Source organism: Gavialis gangeticus, unplaced genomic scaffold (genome assembly GCF_001723915.1).
Source record: "Gavialis gangeticus isolate Ggan-Ray unplaced genomic scaffold, GavGan_comp1, whole genome shotgun sequence".
NCBI lineage: Eukaryota > Metazoa > Chordata > Crocodylia > Gavialidae > Gavialis > Gavialis gangeticus.
The window spans coordinates 9,663,082-9,666,365 of record NW_017729034.1 but is presented as its reverse complement, the minus strand read 5'-3'; the positions used below and the strand labels follow the sequence as shown (position 1 = coordinate 9,666,365).

General features: G+C 44.4%; 1 long non-coding RNA gene across 2 annotated transcripts in view; it reads left to right on the top strand.

The window, feature by feature from the left end:
- Window positions 1-1,876: 1,876 nt before the first annotated feature.
- Window positions 1,877-3,284, top strand: part of LOC109304578 — a 20,028-nt gene continuing 18,620 nt past the window's right edge. For both annotated transcript variants that reach the window (XR_002099425.1, XR_002099424.1), the window contains exon 1: window positions 1,877-1,943. This is a non-coding gene — a long non-coding RNA (uncharacterized LOC109304578). The remainder of the gene's footprint in view (window positions 1,944-3,284) is intronic.

Here is a 3,284-nt window from a genome sequence, read left to right as displayed (position 1 = left end):
TCTAGAACCCTGATTACGCCTATCCCGTTTTCTTTTTGTTTGCCCCAAGTGATAGATTTATTGGCATTTCTTATTTCTGTGGCACCACCCTTCTGTGTAGGAGGATGGAGGGGTCATTAATAAAAGTATCAATCGTCCCACAAGGATCAGTTTGTCTAACATCTGCTACCACCCATGAAAATAAACACAAGCAATTAAAATCCTGATGGGGAACTTCACAAGATGGACATGTTGCACTGTTACACTTGACCTCCTTGAGCAGTTCCTTGGTTCAGTAACCTTTGGTATGTCAAGGGTGATGACCTATATAGTTCCTGACTCTAACAGCGCTCTGACAGGCTACATGTAATGCTGTAAGAAGAATGTATGAAAAAAGCCACATTCATGTAGGTGAAACTTAATATCCAGTGGGTTTTTTGAGTATGCAAGGTGTTCTTTTTTTACCTTCCTCTCCAGCCATGGATGTTGGCTGCAGCTCAAGCTGGGAAGTTGGCTTGAGTGCGCTGGTATTCCTGGCTGGTAGGTACTGCTCATTCGCTTAGGGTTAAATCCACCCAAGATTTGTGGTTTAGATTAACAATCTGACCTGAGGAAAAATTTCAAGACCCTTGGAAGGGTGGTGGGGAGGTAGGGGCAGGTTTTCTTTCCCTGTAGCATGGAGCTCAGTCTGCCTCTTAGGATCCTTTGAGCAGGTTCTTCTTTGGTGGTGCCTTTGCTTCCTTTTCCATGAAGCACTGCAGGTTCTTCCTCACGTGTTTTGTGGCTGTAATGCAAGAGCTGGGACAGAGTGAGCGTTTTACTGGGTGCTTTGAGATAAATGGTTGCCTGTCAGGGAGCAGGCCATAGGGGTCCAGGAGTTCATTTTTAGTTCTGTTTTCTAAACGAAGAATCATTTTAAGCCATAGTGAGCCATTTCCCACGTCAGTGAATCAGCTCAATGGGAAACAGCTCTCATGATCTTTAACTTTTGTTAAGTATTTCTAACTTTTTTCCTGAAGTTAATGGTAAGAGAGAAGGGACATGGAGTGGTGTTCCTAGAAGAAATGGCCACAGGGTGATTTGCAGTTCTGGGCACTTGAAGTGTAAAAGCTTTTGGAAGCTTCTTAGGAGGGAGACTTTTGCTTTCTGCCTGGTGTCTTCACATTCTTATTAGTGTCTTCCACCTGGTAGAGCCCTGGACTGGTGGTGGGGATGACTAGATTCTGTTTTCAGCTCTACCAATGAGTTTGAGTCACCATAGACAGGTCCCTTTCCTTTTCCCCCTTCTCACGGAGAAAGAGAATGAGACTTGTCCTCCTTTAATAAGGTGCATTTTGAACTGTGAGAGTAGAGGGCTAAGAGCCAAGTCATATTTATGAATTTATTAGTTTTATACGTTGCCCTCCCCAGAAAAGGCTTGCTGCAGCCTGCAATAAAAAAACAGATAGTTTATAAAAAAAACCAGATAAAATATTAAAATAACATATGATGCAATATACAACAAACTCTCGAGTGCCCCATTACTTAATCTTGCTTGCTAAAAGCTTGCCCAAATAAAAAGATCATAACACTTTTGGAAGCTATCTGGGCTCAGGTTCTGATGCAGATGCAATTGAGCTTGGTTTATTAGTGACACAAAACTTATGACCACCCAGTAGCAAGTCAGTTTTCCTGAAGAAATCTTCTATAGCTAAACTAAAAATAGCAGCCCGCATGGCAGTTGATTAGGTCTCTTTTCCTCAGCTACAGAAATTAATGCCCAGCCCTAGCACTGCTTGCTGTTGATTACAAACTGCTTATAAGGCTCTCTAACTGCAAGGTATTTTTTATTGCTTTATATTTATTTATTTATTGGTTTTCATTTTTTACAATTTTTTCTGTATTCTTCTTTGCACCATTTCCTATTACAGATAGTAAGGCTGAAGATGGAAAAGCACCTGACAAGTCTGAAGAGGATGCATCAGGTACTGAGACCAGGCAGTAAGATACACAGGTAATCCAATTGACTCTCTATGGAGAAGCACTGCTAAAGAACTTTACCAGTTTCACAGAGGGGGTTTAATGCATGTGCTGAGCATGAGGCGGTGCTGTATAATAGATGGGACCTTTTGCTGAGATAAGACTTGAAACACAGACACTGGACAAAGATGTGAACTGTTTCTAGATAGTTCCAAAGTTACCTTTGCATCACTATTAATCCATCCTATCCCCAAAATCCCAATTTAGAGAGACCATAAGGTTAGCGAAACTGTTACAATCAAGAGAGGTCATTTCAGGAAGGAACTTTTTTTGTACAGCAAGCGCCAGAAATGGATCCAGAGCCTCAATACTGCATGCCTTTCATTACAAGGCCAAGGAGGTTCTCCAGAGAGATCTGAAATCAGAACGTTGGACAAAACTGGGAGAGGATTCCAAAGAACTCCAAAGTTGCCTTGTCACTTAGCCCCTGTGACAGGTCAAGAATAAAGTGGCATGATAATGCCTTCCCCCAGTTCCTGCTGTCTCGTGTCCCCTGTGTGCTCCCTCCTGCTCACCTGCCATACCTTGCTATTGTTTTAAAAATGATTGGAAGGCTGCCCAAAACGCAGGGGGATCTTTTCACAGACAGGCTGTTCTTTGGGGTACCTAGGCCCCAGGTGCTTTAAGAATCATGGTCTCTGATCTCCCTTACAGCCATGCTTATGCCTCACAGATGTTATGGGTTATCACGTAGGTGGGGCACTTGGCCCCACAGCAACACCAGGCCACCTCAGGCCTTCACTCCTTTTTTGGGGGCCTGTGTCTTCCCAGCCCCTCTACTCTAGCTGGTCACTGTGCCTAGGCCCATTGTATCGGACCTGGCTTCCAGGTCCCAGCCCTAATCTGGCCATCTGGCTCTGGTTTCATTTTTCACTTGGACTTCAGGCCCCTGGCCCTGGTTCGTGGCTCTTTGCGTTATGGCTTTCTCTGGCCTAGGCTTTAACCCTTCCCCATTGCCACTTGTCAGCGCCTTGAGCCTTGCCCCTGGCAGAGCTCAAAACAGCTGTATGCCCCTGGGGTACCAGTGTGACCACCTCCTTCCCTGTTAGTCACTATCCAGTCCACCGGTATTAATCAACATAAAAGGCAAGCAGCTGCTCTCCAACTCAAAACAAAATCCTCCCTGACCAGAGTTAGGGTTACCATGTGTCTGGGTTTTCCCAGATATGTCCTCTTTTTGGGTCCTTCTATCTCCACCTGGGGTTTTTTTTTTGTTTTGTTTTTTTAAATATCAACAGATGTCTGGGATTTTGCTTTTCCTCTGCTATGCTCCCTGCCCCCCCCCC